Source organism: Podarcis bocagei (genome assembly GCF_964188305.1).
Source record: "Podarcis bocagei genome assembly, chromosome: 6".
NCBI classification, from domain to species: domain Eukaryota; kingdom Metazoa; phylum Chordata; class Lepidosauria; order Squamata; family Lacertidae; genus Podarcis; species Podarcis bocagei.
In genome coordinates, this window is record NC_138130.1 from 70,178,918 (window position 1) to 70,197,577 (window position 18,660).

Sequence of the window (18,660 nt, forward strand, 5' to 3'; positions counted from 1 at the left end):
ACCATCCCTGCTCTCCTAATTTTTGTCATAATTCATCTATTGAATCTGTTACACACACAACACACACACACACACAGTGACTTAGGGAAGTTCAGCTGTTGTTGTTTACAGGCTGTATAAACAGGCACGGTAATTGTTTTCTTCCGCTATTCATTTCAGAAATGAGGCATTGCCAACCCTAATTTGTAAAACCACTGGCTACATTTTCAAATCTTGCCTGCATGTCCAGTGCTTGGTTAATGAATTTTTCTTTTCTTTAAAAGTACTCACGTGTTAATGGAAGAAATGCATCTATGATTTTAGGCAGTATTTACTCATGCAGTAAATTAATTTCTCCCCTAAAAATAACTCTTGGATATTAAATACACTGAAATGTATTAACAGAATGTTAAGGATGAATAGTTAAAATTTAAGAAGCTAGAGCATGCTAAAGTCAAAGTTGGCTTCCGTGTTTTCACTGCCTATTTTCCTAACCCTCTGCCACTGCAGGATGTCCACTACTACAGGATCCCTGATTGGTAGCCCTCCAGCCTCCACCTGAAGACCTCCATCCCATAGTCTAACAGCTGGTGCCAGCAGAAAGTGCAAATCCTGTACTTTAGGTGAGATCTGATCTATGTACCTGTTATTTGCATGTAGGGTATATTCATGTACAGAGTGGGACCGTACTTTTAGAAACATAGAAAGCTACTTTATACCATGTCTGACCATTGCCCCATCTAGCCCAATATAGAGTCCATATCAGGAAGCCCAGGCGAGACATTTAAACTACAGTCTTCAAAAATCTTGCCCAGGTTACGTATTTTACCCTTTGCTGCACTGGTTTCATGCAAAATTAAAATAGAATATGCCAAGCTCAGATTTCAAATTGCAATCTTCGGTTCTACATCCCAAAGCTATTATTCATTTTTTCATTACTCATTTATTTATTTATTCATATTAAGATGCAAATTCATGCTTGCCTTTATTTAAGTTTGTGTACTATATTTATAATTTGATTTCTGCCTTTCCCTAGTGGCTTCTACTCTCAAGAAGGAAGATGAAAATTCTGAATATGCAATATAAATGTTGATAATGTGAACCATTATCTAGACATGTTGTAGAATCAACTTGCGTGTAAATCCTAGTACTAATATTACTGCTAATAATAATGAATTATTTTGTCCTAAACATTTACCTACTATTTTTAACCCATCAAACAATGCACCTGCTGGTCCAGATTGCCATAGCCACACCTTGGAGCAGTAGTTTAAACTGAATGTTCTTTACGCACGCAAAAGGACACAAGTCACAGCCTCCATTGTGGGTATTCCAGGCTATGGTGGTTGCGATACATTCAGCTTTATCAGCTCTAATTTTGGGGTAGGGTTTTATTTTATTTTTTATATTCTAGGCTGTAGCTGATTAGCTGTCTCTATTAACATATTTAAATCAACAGATGGAAGACGTATTCTGCCCAAACAACAACTGTGGGGGGGCCATGGAAAGCCTCTTTTTGTGGAATTATCCAATAAACTTTTTGGCAGCACAAAAAAAGCAGAACTGGAATATTACATTGTAGTCTTGTCCCAAAACCTGTCCTCCAATTTTTTGATAAAGTTTACTTCTCCTATCAGATATGTGTCTGTTTCTCTGCCTCATTAAAGGTTACTGTAGGATTTCTCTGTTATTTTGGTGGGGATCTCTAGTGGAAGTTACCGTATTTTGCGCCCCATAAGACGCTCCGGCCCATAAGACGCACCTAGTTTTTTTGGGGGGAAATAAAGAAAAAAAAATTTATTTCCCCCCCCAGGTGCGGGGCTGGAAGAACCAGGTCGGGGAACAGTGGGAAGGCACGCTCTGCCTCCCCGCTGTCCCCCGAGCTTGTGGGGCTGGCGATGGGGAGAAGTGCACCAGTCCCGGGAGGGCAGGCAGCTCTGTGCCGCCATCCCGAGCGGGGCGGGACTTAGCGCCCCGCTCGGGATGGCGGCGTAGACCTGCCTGCAGTCCCGCGACGGCAGGCAGCTCTGTGCCACCATCCCGAGCGGGGCGGGACCTAGCGCCCCGCTCGGGATGGGGCGTAGACCTGCCTGCAGTCCCGGGACGGCAGGCAGCTCTGTGCCGCCATCCCGAGCGGGGCGGGACCTAGCGCCCCACTCGGGATGGGGCGTAGACCTGCCTGCAGTCCCGGGACGGCAGGCAGCTCTGTGCCGCCATCCCGAGCGGGGCGGGACTTAGCGCCCCGCTCGGGATGGCGGCGCAGAGCTGCGCTGGTCCCAGGACCGCAGGCAGCTCTGCACGGCCACCGGGAGTGGGGCGGAGCTTAGCGCCCCGCTCCGGATGGCAGCGCAGAGCTGCGCTGGTCCCAGGACCACAGGCAGCTCTGCGCGGCCACCGGGAGCGGGGCGGAGCTTCGCCCCCGGCTCCCGGTGGCCGGGCAGAGCTGCGCTGGTCCCAGGACCGCAGGCAGCTCTGCGCGGCCCCCGGGAGCGGGGTCGGAGCTTCTCCCCCGGCTCCCGGTGGCCGCGCAGAGCTGCGCTGGTCCCGGGATTGCAGGCAGCTCTGCGCAACCTTCGGAGCCGGTCTCCCGAGGGTTGTGCAGAGCTTCCTGAAGCCTGGAGAGCGAGAGGGGTCGGTACGCACCGACCCCCCCTCACTCTCCAGGCTTCAGCGAAAGCCTGCATTCGCCCCATAAGACGCAGGCACATTTCCCCTTCATTTTTGGAGGGGGAAAAGTGCGTCTTATGGGTCGAAAAATACGGTACTTTATGATAGTGACGTGGCCAAGGGTGGTGTGTCTGTTTCCCTCTGGCACTCTGTAGCCTCCTTGGCTGCCCATGCTTCCTGATCTGAAAAAACCAAAGCACAGGAGATGTTTCCACGTGACATCTTCTCCTGGACTTTAATTGAAATGCAGAAAGCCAGGGAGGCCAGCTACCAGAAGTAGTTAGCCGAGCGGTGAAGGAAAGCTATGTCGCAAACCTGGCTTTGCCATGCTGAGCATCACTGCTATTTACCAAGAGGGAGACAGGGAGTGGCGGAGCCAATTAGACAACTCTGCTGCAACGCCCGAACCATGCTGCGCTCCCCACAAATTGCCCCCCCCTCTCAGTAAGCAGCAGTGATGCTCAGCATTGGGAAGCCAGTTGTGTGGCATCGCCCTGCCTGCACCATCCCACTGACCACTGTTACTAGCTGCAAGTGCCTAAGACTGATGCACTCCCTGATTTGGTTGTTAATGGAAGTTGTTCCTGTGGGAATGTTAGGGATTGTAGGAAAGGATATATTGAATAAGTATTATCTTTCCCTCATGTAGCAGAGCAGATTTTCCTCAATATAGCAGGAAGCTAGTTTGCAGATTCATTTGAATCTCTTTAGTTAAATAATCCAATCTGGCTTGCCCGGATGGCTTATTCCTGGTGTCCCCTTTTATCCCTCTTAAAAGAATAAAGACACAAGAGTCTTTCCTTAAAAGTAACAAGAAGTTCACTCACATTTCAGTTCACGATTAGATCCCTGAAAGGCAGGCTTTACTTAGTAGTTACATAACAATCTGTGAGTTCACCTCACATGGAGCTGGAGCTCATGTGCTGCTGGCTGAGAGCCAACAGGCAGCAAAAATACATAGAGAACAAAATGGCTGCAGGAGAGCAGCATGGCATCAAGAGAGGGGAAAGCAAGAGATCAGCAAGAGTGAGAGATCTAGAGAGAAAATGGCTGCATGACTCGGCTCTTTTACAGAGTCAGCCAGGGCCATGCCCATCTCCCAGGGCACATGCAGGGGGAGGAAGCTCCAGATCAGTGGAACAGGAAGTTACGCTGACTGGAGTAACATCCGCCTGCCTGTGCCCACTCTAGGGAAATAAGGAATGTTGTACTTGACTGTTCCAATGGATTACACCCCACAGTTCCTTTTACTTTAAAAGAAAAGAAGAAACAACGGCCAGACACATCTTAGGCAGCTTCCCCACCTACCCACCAGGTCCTTCCCCAGTAACCTGAGGCATCTTTGTCTTGTATCTCTTTGCTCCACCCTCTTCATTCCTCTCTGTGTTCTGGGAGACCAGTGGAGAGGGAAACTGCTCACAGCAGGAGGTGGAGACTCCCTGGCTTCTTCAGCAGTCTGTCCCCATCTCCTCTCCAGCCTACGCTTCTGCCTCTGATTCTGGACTGCCCTCTGCCACAGTCTCTTCCTGCTCACTAAAGCCTGTTGCCACTTCAGCTTCCAACACCTCATCCCAGTCTGCTGTCTGCTCTCTCTTCTCCCCCTGACCACTCATCATTGTTCCACCACCAGTTCCCTGGCTTTGAGCCTTCTTCCCCTGGGGATTCTCTTGGGGGTTCCCCAACTGGTGCCTCCCACCACTCCTCTGCATCTGGCCAGTCTATGCTGTAGTTCTGGCCCTTCCAATTGGCCTCTAAAAATATTGGCAGCCATAATAGCTTTCAATATGTTTCTGATAAATCAATCTTATGGGCATCATGGCCCAGGAAACTCCCATAGTTTTCCCGCTTCCATCAAAGAGCGGTATGTATTCCCGGAATATCTGCATTTCCTGGAATATCTCACCAAGCCCAATAAACAGGTGGGACTCTAGAGCAAATATACAAGAAATGGCATCAAAGAAGTGGGCATATTAAATGTGGGCAAATAAATAGAACAGCCAATTAGGTGATGAGTTGTTGGTTAATGCCAGGTAAAGCTGGTCGGCAAGAGAAGCCACAATCATACATTCTTAATTTGATGGCTGGAAACAGTTCAGGAAGCATTTCTAATGTGCATTTTCCTCCTTATCCATGGAGACAGTGGTTAATAATCAAAATGCTTTCACAAGTAATATGCTTCCCTGACACAAAAGTGGTCAGATGCATTATTTATGAAGATTAGCTGGCTAGCTCTCTTCCCGGAAATAAGTTTACGTAAGATTGGTTCCTGAGACAATCATCAAGAAGAAAATATTGGTAGAGTCTGAAGCTGCCGTTTAAAAAACCCAGTCATTATTCAAATTCTTTTTTAGTGTTCATATTTTTTTCCCTTTCGTATTAGACATTTCTGACACTATACAATTCATGTCCAACTGATTATTGCATTTTTATGGGAACTTTTCATCAGGCCAAGAAAGGCCACCGCAACATGAGTGAAACAATCATCGATTTAATAAGCCTCCAATTTTCTAAGGCACAAACCTGCTGATTAGATGGAAGCCATAGGACCCCCTTTCCTGCAGAGCACAGGAATTGCTTGGGAATATAAGGGGTAAGATTATCTTTTAGGTCTTTAGAACTTGACTGGATTCCTGAACCATTGATCTTTCTTGCTGCCTAGACCAATTGAGTTACACTCAACAGTAAGTTAACAGGAGATAAGGAGGGGAAGATGTAATGGAGTGTAAATAGAGTCTTTTTGTGAGACGCCATTTGCTCAGGAGTTTTAACAAGTTCATTGAGTGCCTTTAAGACTAAGTACACATTATACCTTTAAAGTACACTGAAAGCTCATTCTTTCCCTCAAAGAATTCTGGGCACTTCAGGTTGTTAAGAGCTGCTGAGAATGGCAACTCCGGGAGTGGTAAACTACAGTGCCCAGAATTCTTTGAGAGAATGTCTCTTGAATGTGCTTTAAAGGTACAGCCTTTAAAAGGTAACTGTTGAACACTTTGTAGGCATCTCTTGCCATTTGGAAACATCCTTACTCTGTAGCCAAACACTCATGATATTTGGATCATAGACAGCTCTGTGATCTACGATTTCATGACTGCATTCCATTTTCCGTTTACGGGGGTCTAGAATGTCCCTATAAACAATAAAGCCAGTTTTAGATTCACCCTTTCTGTCCCCCAAGTGAATATGAAATATATTTTTCCATTGTTTCTCAGCATTCCTAAAATGAATGTTTTGGTGGTGAAGAAATGTGAGTCAACTTCATGTTTTATGTTCCGTATCTTGCCCCCCCTCCCCCCCCAAAACCCCATCCATTATTCTATTTCTGTTGCTAAGAGAAAGGGAGTTGTTGCCAAGTAACAAATATCTGTGTCCAGCACGTACCAGTATGTTCTGTGTCGCATACGAAATGCAACCCCCTCTGTCCCCAACAATTCTCAAGGACAAGAAGAGAGTCAACCGTACATCACAGTCTAGGTGGGGAAGGAGCAATGAGTGGGCCTTTCTGATTCAGAAAGACTCAACAACAACACAATCTGCCTAGGACTTTCTGGAAAGGTGTGCACGGTTAGGTTGGGTGCTAAGTGACCGCCTCCTAAGTAAAGCTGATGATGCTACAACAGTATCATTGCACATCTGTTTGCCTTATGAGAGACACCCCATCGGCAGAATCCCTTCCCCATCAGGACTATAGTCATTTCATTGCCAGTCCAAAGCTTATTTATTTGCGAAGGCACTTTTACAGAGTTGTCTGTTTGTTTGCTCTACTTGTTTTTTCTCTCTCCCGTCAGTATAGAATGATATGTTTGTTTTATGTATTGCAGGGAAAGCCAACCTGGTGCCCTCCAGACATTGTTGAACTCCACAATTCCCATCAGCACCAGCCAATGGTCAGGGATGGTGGGAGTCGCTGGAGGGAAACTTTCTAGGGTTTCAGGCATGGCCTTCTCCCAGACGTACCTGAAGATGCTAGGGTTTCAACTTGGGGCTTTCTGTGTGCAAAGCTGATGTTCTACATTCCCATTTCTTTTCTCACATATACTTCCTTGTTATCTACGAAGATTAAACACAGTTTATTCTACCATGGAGGAGGAGGAAGCAGAGTATTTATTACCTGTAGAGTGATTTCAGTTTTACATATCTGAAGAGCCAATTTCTCTGCCGTTTTCCTCTGGTCCTGGAGATTCTCTGAGGATGCTGTCCAAGAAGTATCATCTGTATCAAATCAGAACATCAAGGACATAGGTGGAGGCATTCTCGATCTTGGCTGTCAGTAAATCTCAGTCTTGGAAACAATGCAAAACTTCTCCTGTTTAAGACTTGCTTATAGTGACCAACAGTAAAAAGAGAATTAATGTTAACGTTTCTGATTTTCGTACCATTGCCCTTGTGAACATAGGCGTCGACTCCATGGGGCCTGAGGGGGCCCGAGCCCCCTCAAAAATTCGTTTGGGGGGGGCTCTGCCCCCCAATAATTTAAGAAAATTATTAGGCACCTTGCCAAAAACCGCGCAGGGGACTCCGGCGGGCGCCTCCCAAAGTGACCGAGAGCTCCTGAGAAGGGGCGGGCAGGTCGGTCAGTCAGACCCCCAGCGGCGGGACTTTAGAAAGGAATGGAGCCGCGGGGCCAAGGAACGGTGTATTCGTCGCCGGCGAGGGACCGGGGTGAGGGGAGAATGGAGGGGACGGGAGTTCCCGCCGCCAGAGCGGGGCTTTTTTTCTGGGTTCGGCTAAGGTGACATTGGTAGGAGGGGGTGGCCGCCTCCCGGCGCGAAGCCTGGGGAGGGCAGGCCGGTTCTTGCATGCAAAAGCACCACTGCCATCCTGCCGCCAGTATGGACCCCGGTATGGGCCCCCCCAATATTTTTTATAAGTCGGCGCCCCTGCTTGTGAAAATACTATGGTTTGATTTGTACTGTTCTCTTTTACAGGATCTTGCATGTCTGGGTTGGCTGTATCCATTTTAAATAAATGAAATAAATATTGATAATTAAGCACCCCCACCAAAGTAATAATAACACATTGCCACTAATGCTAGTCCTTCTCAGATGAGACCCATTGAAATTCATAGGAATAACTAACTTGGGCTCATTTATTTCAATGGATCTACTCCGAGTTTACAGTCCAATGTATTTTTTATAGCATTTATGTCTGAATGAGGATGAGTCCCACCCTAAAGGCACTTACATTTTAGAAAACCTAGAAATAAGGGAAACAACAGAAAAAGAGGGAAATGGGGCCAGGGGGTGATTGGGAGGAGATATGTCATTGTTTCAGCTAGGCATTATTAGGTTTAGCTATAGTAAAAGTAATGGAACTAGGAGGCTGCTTAGAGGAACATAGAACAAACCTGCTAGTTCAGGCCAATGGCCCATCTAGTCCAAAATCCTGTTCTCACAATGGCCAACCAGAACCCACTGGGAATCCCAGAACTGGATGCAACAATGATGTTCCCAACAAGTTGCATGCAGAGGCACACTGCCTCTGACAGTGTCCACAGAGGGAAGAAAAACGTGGCACAGGGGTGTGTGGTTGCCTCACCTTCTTTTGCAAAGTGTTGCAGCAATTAAAGTCAAGGAGACCCTGTCAGAAGCATTCCAAGGGCTTATTATTACGATTACTATTATTATTACTTTGGGACGCGGGTGATGCTGTGGTCTAAACCACAGACCCTAGGGCTTGCCGATCAGAAGGTTGGCGGTTTGAAATCCTGCTATGGGGTGAGCTCCTGTTGTTCGGTCCCTGCTCCTGCCCACCTAGCAGTTCGAAAGCACATCAAAGCGCAAGTAGATAAACAGGTACCACTCTGGCGGGAAGGTAAACGGCGCTTCCATGCGCTGCTCTGGTTCACCAGAAGCAGCTTAGTCATGCTGGCCATGTGACCCAAAAGCTGTCTGCAGACAAATGCCAGCTCCCTCGGCCTACAGAGCAAGATGAGCACCCCAACCCCAGAATCGTCCACAACTGGACCTAACGGTCAGGGGTACCTTTACCTTATTATTATTACTTTACAGTAAAGTTGGGTTTTGAGGAAGATTTGAAGGAAGTAAGGAAACTGGTCTCTCAGAGAAGCATTCTGGGAGGCAGTTCCAGGCCTAAGGGGAAGCACAGGAGAAAAAGTAGGATTGTCTTGGGGAGGTGATGAGCAAAGGTCACAGGTAGCCGATGTGTCAGGATATAGCAGGGGAGAGAGATGGCAGAGAGCAAGGCCAAGGGTTGTTTTTTCTCTCTCTCTCTCTTTGTTAGAAGTGCTTTTCCACTTTGAAAGACAAAAGCAAACCCAGAGTGATGCGCAAAAAAGCAAAAAGAGAACACTTCAAATGCAACCTTTAAAAAAAGCAATATGAAAAGTACAGAAAGTCAGACAGGGAAATGTCACTTCATGATTATGCTTCTCTCTACTTTGATTTTAATTTTCAACATGCTTTTTATGTGCGTGGAGCTTAGAGGTGTTTTTATCTGTGTCACTTATCTAACAAAGTAGGATGTTCTCTGACCCGTGATTTTTAACAATCCCTGCATTTTCCCTCTTGTTTCTTTTTTAGAAAACAGAACGTGGCTCGCTTCTTACAGCATGCATTTGCTTATTATCAAAACAGTCCACCTGTTCAGTCCAGATGGCGCACGCTCTGTCAGTGCCTGTTAATTAATAAGTGTTTTCAGTTGGTAGAAATAGCAGAAGTAACCAAAATTGGATTTGAGTCCAGACATTCGCATTGTTTTAATCTTCATTTTAATTTTTTGCCTTGTTTAGTACAGTTTCTTAATGATGTATGACTAAATTAGTTTCCCCAAAGTTTAGAAAAACTAATTTTAGATGTATCCAGCTTGCGTCATTAAGAATGCTGTGAGTTTTCTCACACGCCACTAACAGCAGTCACATAGATATGAAAAAGGAAATAAGAACCACCAAGCTAGATATGGCAGTAAATGCACAGCTCCTCAAAATGGCAATTGTACTGCCTGCCTAGCTCTATGAATATGACTTTGCACAGAGAATATTGCAGAGGTGTGCTGTGTTTTCCATTGGCTCCTGATAAATTCCCAAAAGCAGGTGGAGTCCTTTAAATATGTAAGACCACTAGTCTGGAGACAATTAATCAATTAAATCCTCACCACCATACATAATTTGAATATATTACCGTAGCATGCATGCAATTTATAGAATTGCTTTAAAAATGAGGAAACACATGGCAGGCCTTTTAGACTGAAATGCCCTCTTAATATATATTAGATATATTAGATATTAGATAGTTGAAATCCTCTACAGCAGATTTCCTCAACCTGTTGCCTTCCAGATGTTTTGGACAACAACTCCCATCCGACCCAGCTAATACATCCATGCTGGCAGAGACTGATGGGCGTTGTAGTCCAAAATAGATGGAGGGCACCAGGTTGGGAAAGGCTGCTCTAAAGAAAGCCTGGTTTTTTGTTCTTCTGCTTGGCACACTGCAAAATCTCTTTTGTTTTCAGATCTCACTTTGAAGAAGAGACAAGCAGATCTGATGAAGAGGTTGTTGCAATTGGCTGCTATCGGTGATGGGCTATTGTTGCTTGAATGGACCAGTTTTATTGTTTCTTGAATAGACATGCCATTAATGATTGCGCAGGTTCTTAACCATGGCACAGAATAGTTTTGTAATGAGTGATCACACTACGACGTTAAGTATAGTGAGGGGAAATAATTTTTAAAGCCTCTTTTTCTTTTGGGAGGAGAAATTGTACCATTGCACTAGACCTGGGAAATGTTTGGGAAGTGGCAACTAAAATAATCAAGGGTTTCGCGCAACTTCTTCATGAGGAAAGCTTACAACATTTGGGGCATTTAAATTTAGAAAATAAGCCAAGTGATAAAATTATGCATATTGTGGAGAAAATAGAAAAAAAATTGTCTCCTCTCATAATGCTGGAACTTGAGGACATCCAATGATGCTCAACGTTGGAAGATTCAGGTCCAGCGAAAGAAAGTACTTCTTCACGCAATGCATAGGTAAACTATGGAACTGGCTCCCAAAATAGGTAGTGGTGATTCCCAACTTGGATGGTTTTAAATGAGGATTAGACAAATTCATGGAGGATAAAACTTCTGGTAGCCATGATCTACCTACACAGCCAGAGGCAGTGAGCCTTGAGATACCAGTTGTTGGAAATCGATGGTGAGCAGAGTTGTGCTTGTCAGATTCCCACCAGCAACCTAGCTGGCCACTGTGAGAGCAGTATGCTGCACTGAGTGGACCTTTGGCCTAATCTAACAGAGCCCTTCTTATGTTCAAGGTATTTTGTATTCTTAAAGGTAAATTAAAGAAACACAACACCTCTTGGGGTTATCCCTATTTGTTGTAGGTCATAGCCTCCCCCCTCCCCAATACATGGTTTACCCTTAGATACACTCCCAGCAGACTGGCTGGAGTTCAATAAAAGACTTTACCCAATGTCTACGCCAAACCTTTTACCAGTGCTATTTTTATAGAAAAAGAGGTACCAGAACTCAGCATGAACACCTCCCTTGTTCTCTTAGAATGGTTATGGCACCCACCTGAGAAGTACCAGCACTGAGTTCCAGTGAGTTCTGGCTGAAAAAAAGCCCTGTCTGTAACCAATAAAGTTGTGGCCTATTTGAACCCAAATTGATATGCTGCTGGTTATTCATTACATAGAGAGTGACGGGGTCGAGGGGCCTTGACACACTAGACACTTCACAGTTTCATAGCATATTGAGTGACTGGGAAGGAGTTACCGTATATTTCACTCCATAAAAAGTAAGGGGAAATGTGTGTGCGTCTTATGGAGCAAATGCAGGCTGCACAGCTATCGCTGAAGCCAGAACAGCAAGAGCGAGAGCTGCGCAATGCCTCTTGTTCTGCTGGCTTCCCAGCGAAGCGGGAGGAGGAATGGAAGGGAGACCTTATGGAGCCCCTTCCGTTCCCCCTCCCGCTCTGCTGGCTTCAGCGATAGCTGCGCAGCTTGCTCTGGCTTTTCAAGGAGGTGGGAGAAGGGTTGGAGGGCAGCCCATCAGTCCCTTCTCCCACCTCCCGGAAAAGCCAGCAAGAGCCGTTCTATCTTTAAAGAACCATGCCGAGTGAGCGTGTCTGCAGCTCTTGCTGGCTTTTCTTGTTTTCCTCCTCTAAAAACTAGGTGCGTCTTATGGTCGGGTGCGTCTTATAGAGTGAGAAATATGGTGGATACTTTTGGATCCAAGCCCACTTGGTCTTTCCCTGGCATTCCCCCAATCCATTCCTAGCATGCCTCTCCTCAGCATTACTGATGTTGGAGCTCTGATATCTGTTGGGCAAGGACTACAGAAGTTTCAATAGTGATAGAGAGGGAAACTCTGACATAGGATTTCCCTCTCTGGGGTCACCACTCTTTCCCGCTCTGTCCCTGCCCCCTTTCTCCAGGTTCAAAGAGGGAGGTCAGATTGCATTTTGTGACCCCTGGAAGACCCTCCCAGGGACCATAGGATTGCAGGGATTATCTCTAAGTATGATTCTGAAGCTGTCCATGTAGTAAATGCATGTATACCACATTGTATGAAGCTTATTTTGTACTGGGTGCACAGAACAAACCATCATTGCACAAATGAGTTATGTGATGAATCTGCACAGACCATTCCTCAGACTGCAATGAAAAGGAAGAGAGTAGCCTTGATATAAAGTATAGTTGGGCATAAAGGAATGGGTTCTGGGTTCACGTTCAAGACTTTAGAGTTCAAGAGTCTTTTTGCAGGAGTAGCAGATGCAAATGAGGTTCACCGCATAACCTCCTGCCCTAGGATCAGCATTCTAACTGTGAATCTCTCATATATACCTCATTGTTGCCTGACTCTGACCACTGTTGCTGCTGCCATCTTTCAGTCGGAGAATGTCAATGATGTGAATAATAGATACAACTGCATATGTGGGTCAACATTTTATGGGGTGCTTATTCAAAAGCTGGTCTGTTCATCAAGAACCCTTCAACAACAAGAGCATCTTCCTGGATCTTGAAGCTTTCTATAAATGCATAATAAAAATGCAATACCAAATAAGCACATGCACGAAAATCAAACAGCAAAATGGGATTTATGTATTATGTGGACCAAGTTAAACACATGCTTAATCTGAGGTTCGGAGCAATAGTGGCTTTCATAACTAATCACATTGTGCACTAGGGACTATATAATAGGACTGAACATTGAATTCCCACCCACCACCGACCCCTTATGCATCTCTCTCTCTTTTTTCTTGTCTAGGTTTCAAATGTATACATCAAAAGGACATGGACTTGTTATGAATGCTGCAGCCTGTTAGCTCAGCATCCTGCAAGTTATTAAGTCTGGCGCACAATGCTAAACCTTTCGCCTGCAGTAGCTAACTCTATTCTTGATCTCTCTCCATGTTAGTCCAGTCCCAGGCATTTATGATGTTGCTGGAGCAGAGTGGCTTTATCAAAATCCTGCCTTGCCTTTTGTCAAAGCTGAGTTCTGTAGGTGGAATGATTTGATGGCTGCCTTGACGTAGAACTGCATTGTGCTCCAGGATTTTCCTCCCTCTGATGGGCTTTACCTCAGCTTACCTCTTATTACAATTTAACCCTCCAAAGCTAAGGGGAAGCTTAGCTGTTCATTGCATTTGACTTGACAGCGGTTCATCTCTCTCAACTTGCTCAACTTTTTCTAACTATATTAGTTCCTTCTCCCTCTCCCTCCCACACACCCACTCGATTATGAAAGTGTATCTATGTTTGTTCTGTATCTCAGCCTCCTTCACAAGCACATTCAGTGGGTTGAGAATTATTTAACCATAATGTAATCTCTCTGTGTGTGTGTGTGGCCCCAATCTGAAGTGAGGATGCTCACTGGGTGTATAGCCCCCACCCCACACATGCTTGTCATATTCACACATTATCCCCAGTAGAATGAGATTGCACCAAGAGCTGTGCGTGCGTTCAGGTGGTTTTCCTGTGAGCGGGAAGAAAATCTCTTACATTCTCCTAGCTCAGAAACGCCCTACTGAGACTTGGATAAAATTAACCCTGGGAGGAAGATTTTATTGGGTGTTTTTTATATATATACTGTGCTGTTTTTATCCCATAGACTGCCTTGAACGCCCTGTATACAAAAGCACGGTTGAATTTTATCATTTAAATAAATCAATAAATCATTGCTGTTAAGTCCTTGTCAGCAAAGCCATTCTGATAGGCCCATTTGTGCTAATTAAGAACAGTCAAACATAACACACATGGCACATCCAGCCTCCAGTCCTTTGTCTGGAAAATAAAGTGCTCCTTTCCAAGAAATACTGAAACTGACCACCTTTGCTTCATATTATTCTGCTTCCTCAAGCAGGCACTGCTCCAGAAGTTCAGAGATATGCATAGTTGGTTTCAGTGGGTGTGGAGCTCTTGCTGTGGTAAGAATAGCTGCTTGCTGAGAAACAGACGTAACCAGTATTTTTAAAAATAAAAATAAAAAACTTTTTTTTTATCACAACAGTGTTCATACCTAAAGTGGCCATCTGCTATCAGAACTAAGTGTGAATCGCCCAATATGAGCAAATCTACTTGTGGACACCGTTCTTCCTTTCCACCAACTCACCCGACCCACAATTCATTTTCTTATAGGGACTATAAACACATAAATAAAGCCATCTTATTGTGCTCATGTAGGAGGCAATGGACCTTGCTTACAAGAATGTAAAACTTTTACTCACAAGGACTTCGGTGAAAGGGGTGATTGAAAATGCTGTACACTTCCTAGTGCTGATAATCACAAATGCCAAAAATCTCTTTCCCCAAATGTCAAAACCTGCTCCCTGCTGTCTTCCCATGTATGAAAAATTGTGCAGCCAGTGAGCATTCAGTTGCCTTTAATGAAGGGGTAGCTGAAATCCTCATTCAATTTCCCATTTAAAAAAGGGTGCTTTTCTGCTGAGCTTGTCATGTCACTACTTCATTATATCTGTATAACGTACAGAGACCTACATAAAACTTTGGGGATTTCTCCCTTACTAAATTCTGGTACTGGCAAAGATGTTACTATTATTTAGATAAAGAAATGTCTATAAAAACAACCCTTGAAATAAGGAGACACTGGATGGGGAGGATAAAACTTAAGTTAGATTGGCTTCATGATCATATTTTGCAGGTGTGACAAGTGAAAGCTGGGGGGAAAGGCATTGATTTCTGTCTAATTTCAGGCCAAGCTGAGCCACAGTTTTGCTTGTAGGAATGACAACACCATCTTGTTTTGTTGATAATAAATTCATGTATTCATTTTATGTTTAATCAAACTGTATCTGTGTGGATTATTTGAGGATTATGGCATTCTTTTTTTTCTATCTTCCTTTCTTCATAATCCAGGGTAACCAGATAGATCTTCATAGGAACAAATAAAAGATTAAGGCAATTCTTGCTGATCAGAAGACATAATTCTCCACCAGTCTCATCCTAATTTTCCCCTACCAATTAAATATTACTTGTATAGGTGTCCTCATGGATTCTGCTCTGTATACCAAGCTGTGTGTACCCTCATTTTATACATCCCTCCTTCTGTTTTGAAATAAGCCGTAACCTGTAATAAGTTGGGATCTCGGATAGTGCTTCCAGGTGACCAGCTTCTGTCCTGATCTGTTTGCACAGAGGTTAGAAGACATCAGCTATTTAGTGAACATTAATTCTGCTTTGTTTGCATGGAGGTTTCTCTGGGAAGAGGGATTGATTTAGAAACCACGCCGAGAATTGTAGCTCTGTGTGTGGAACAGGGGTCTCCAAACAATTCTCAGTACTCATAACAAGCTACAGTTCCCAGGTTACTTTGGGGAGTACATGACTGAAGTGGTATATGAAGAAGCCTGTGTGTTTTATCTGTGGAGATCAGTGCATGCTGATCAACACACAATATTCACAGAGTTTCATGAGTTTCATGATGACTTGTGTTACCTGCTGCAGCCTTCATGCACCTTCACAGCCATTGTACCATATCGCTAGTTATTTTCTGCCTGTTCTGCCATGCAGGATTTTTGGGATCATTCTTTGGTTCCTCCCCCTTGACCTTACCACCTTGGGTGACCTTGCTAGGAGTATGAGATTGCCAACGGCTTCACTCACAGAGTTCACAGGAATATGCAGGCCCACTCACCACGACAAGCTGATAATCCAGCAACTGTTTAAAATGGTATATGTTCATGGAAGACATTCTTATCTGGCCGTGAGTGATCTTCAAGAGGGAGAAAAAAATGGTATATATTGCTTTAAAAGTATGAGGCCAATGTAGCCAAAGTTGCATCAAAGCAAGTGTTAGCACACACTTTCCAGTGCATTTTCACTTTCCTTTGCTCAAAAAGTTTGATCTTTTCAGGAAGCAGGTTTGTTGTGCAAGGCTTCCCTCAGCTATAACTGGGCAATCTAAATTTGCTGGTATGTGATTGAATCCCACACCAAAAGTGGCCTGAGAAAGAGGCAGAAAAATGAAAGCCACTTTCACAGGGGAATATAAGTGTCATGAAACTGGAGGACTGGTATCGGCACAACACTACTCTAAACAAGAGATCGGGTAAATATGTTGATTTCAGTTTCTCATTTTTCCAGTCTTAAGGTCAGTTCTCCAATCCTAAGATCATTTCCACAACAGTTTACGGGTTTTTTAAAAAGATCCTCATGAAAATTCACCACCATTTTACTGAAATTTTATACACATTTTGGTATGCAGTTTTGTTTAATATACATTTCCCCCCCAAATGAATATTCCCTAATATGCTTTTTATGTTTTTCTCAGGTATATTTGAAATTTTATGCACACTTTACCCTCATTTATGTCTTTCTGTACACAATAGTTGGTTGGAAAACTGCATTTCAACATTCAGTGTGAATTCCTAAGCATTGGTTTGGAAAGTACAAATTAGGTAGTTTCACCTTTAAATGCAAAATGAACCAAAAATCTCCCCAGTTGTTACTTAAAACAAAGTTTTTATTTTAGCAGACTTTCCCCAGCTTTCTTAAGCAATATGTTTAGTGGAGTTAAATAATCTGAATCACATTTTCCCCTACCTCCTAAAAACAATGATGTACTCAGGAAGTGAAAATGGTAGGAAGAAATTCTGAGTTTGACTGATAACTTTACATACAGGATGGCATTTGCAATCAGATTTTGCCAGTTGGCAAGGCTCTGCTTTCCTGGGACTTTTTTGTACTGAACAGCCTGCTGTTGCTCTTCTAAAGCTGAATGTAACTGGAGTGGAAGGAAACCATGTGGTCCTTGAAGTTTTGTGCTGAAAAGGCTAATATTCATGTCAGTGGCTATCAGGCGGGGGTGGGAGAGAATGCCTCTCTTACAACAGTTAGCAGAGATTTAGATTTTAAAAATACAGTGTGGGAATGGGTGTTGTAAGAAAAGAAGAGGGAGAAATTTGGTTTGGTTTGCATTTTAGTGCAAGCCAACCTATTTCATACTTACCAAAGCAATACGTAGATCTACAAATGCAACTTTCTTTCAAAATTTGCATTCTCTGAATTTTGCAATGCAGTCCTGAAATCAAAATATGAGTGCAAGATGGGCATTTTAGAGGAAAGCAAGAATAAAAATGCACAAGCTGGTTGAAATAATAAAAAAAAATCATTATCTTAATATTTATTAAATTTTTATACTGCCCTTATCTGAAGATCACAGGGTGCTTCACAACATAAAAATACAAAATGAGAACACAAAATGCATAATAAAAGCATGAACAAAATGTACAAACCAGTAATCCTCCTCCCACAAACACATTTAAAAATACATGGAATGTTAATCATCCAAAGGCCTGGTGAAAGAGGAATGTTTTCACCTGGCACCTAAAGAAATGTTATGAAGACACCAGGGAAGCCGCTCTGGGGAGAGCATTCCACAAATGGGGAGCTGCCATAGAAAAAGCCCATTCTTGTGTTGCCACTCTCTTGTGGAAGAGGCACACAAAGAAGGGCCTCAGATTATGATTGCAGGGTCAGGATCGGTTCATATGAGGAAAAACGGTCCTTGAAGAACTCAGAAGAACCCAACATTGAAGGCTCCACAAGGCTGAAGAACAAGCATCACACTCTGGAAACCACCATCTAAGTAGGACAGGAACCACCACAAAGCGGTACCACCCATCCCAAACTCAGACAGCTGGTCCAGAAGGATGCCATGATCTTCACCTCTGCAAAAGCGGAAAGGTGCAAAAGCAAGGAATTTAAGGTAAAAAAAACTGCAAAACTAAAAAGAGGGTTGGAATGGCCACTGCCAAATTTCCAGTTTTGAGTAAACTTCAACTGCATATATGCAGCCTGAATTTGGTAGATGGGGCTATATCAAATATATTAGGATTTAAATATGCACTTTAAAATAAATTAATCAATGAGCAGTTTCCTACCACCGCTGTAGCAGTTCTCTTTCTTTTGTTTTGTTTTAGACATCATTCTGTGTGGATATTGTTCAACAGTTTTAGACATCATTCTGTGTGGATATTGTTCAACAGTTAACATAAATTCCTTGGAAAATACTATTCTGGATGCTATATTTCAATTTAAATCACATTTATATTCAGGTGACGCGGTTGCCCTTTCACAGCATTGGAAATCCTTGACAAATAAGACAATTGTGTCAATTGTTCTGTCTCAAATGAAAAACAAGCTAGCTTCAATCTGGTAAGTTTATTGTGACAACGATGGTAGTACGTAAATCGCTTATCCCCACAGTAAAAACACAATGGGAAGATGTTCTCTCTACTGAGAAGGCTACCTTCTCTATTGTGTAACAAGCTGATTACTTCCCACACATTCCTTCACCCTGTCAGTTACCAACCTGCCTTTGCTATGCAAAATGAGATATGCGCCCTAAGAAAGAAATTTTGAATACAACTAAGTCATATGTTGGATAATACCAATGAAGTATATAGTATTCTGTGTGAAGTTTCTCTCCCCCAATGTTCTCTGCTGTTTTCGGGGAGGGGGGGGGATCATGGGGGAACAGAAACATTCACATGCAGAAAGTGTAGAGGACTTGTCCACTGGTGTGAATGAAGTGCA